Raw genomic sequence first — 776 nt, forward strand, 5'->3', positions numbered from 1 at the left:
TACTGTCTAAATTAGGGATGTAGGACATACGTTTTGAAAAGGAAGATACTTCTGGGGGAATGATTCACACTTCATGTGAATCTGTTAAATAATATACATTGTTCCTGATTAACTGCCTAAGACTAGCTGCTCTGTTTTATTAGAGTAGAGGGAAGTAGCTGGATTTGGTTCGGTGCTGGAGAGAGAACATGGGTGTGACACAGTAAGGCAGGGTGTCTAAAAGGATAAATATTAGGAAATGCCGTAAGAGGGCTGGGTTTCCCTGGTGGCTCAGAGGTTAAAGCGTCTGCCTCCCATGCGGGAGACCTGGGTTCGATCCCTGGCTTGGGAAGATCCCTTGGAGAAAGAAATGGTAACCCATCCCAGTATTCTTGCCTGGAGAATCCCATGGACAGAGGAAGCCTAGTAGGCTACAGTCCAGGGGGTCACAAAGAGTCAGACATGACTGAGTGATTTCACTTTTAACTTTTCACTTTAAGAGGATTGGAAGAGATTATTTGTTCTTTCAGTTTATCACCATTTTCCTATCAAATGTCACATGATTCCCTACTTCCTACAATCTGAAGGGAAATGGTAACCCACTCCAGTATTCTTGCCTGGAGAATCCCATGGACAGAGGAAGCCTGGTAGGCTACAGTCCATGGGGTCACAAAGAGTCGGACATGACTGAGTGACTTCACTTTAACTTTTCACTTTAAGAGGATTGGAAGAGATCATTTGTTCTTTCAGCTTATTACCATTTTCCTATCAAATGTCACATGATTCCCTACTTCCTA

At 43.3% G+C, this 776-nt stretch overlaps 1 non-coding gene across 1 annotated transcript; it reads left to right on the plus strand.

Moving 5' to 3' along the window:
* The first annotated feature begins 259 nt into the window (after positions 1–259).
* TRNAG-CCC (transfer RNA glycine (anticodon CCC)) lies at positions 260–331 on the plus strand. The gene has a single exon. It is a non-coding gene; the product is annotated as a tRNA-Gly (tRNA).
* Positions 332–776: the final 445 nt, after the last annotated feature.

This window comes from Bos mutus, chromosome X, assembly GCF_027580195.1.
Source record: "Bos mutus isolate GX-2022 chromosome X, NWIPB_WYAK_1.1, whole genome shotgun sequence".
In the NCBI taxonomy this organism is placed as follows: Eukaryota; Metazoa; Chordata; class Mammalia; order Artiodactyla; family Bovidae; genus Bos; species Bos mutus.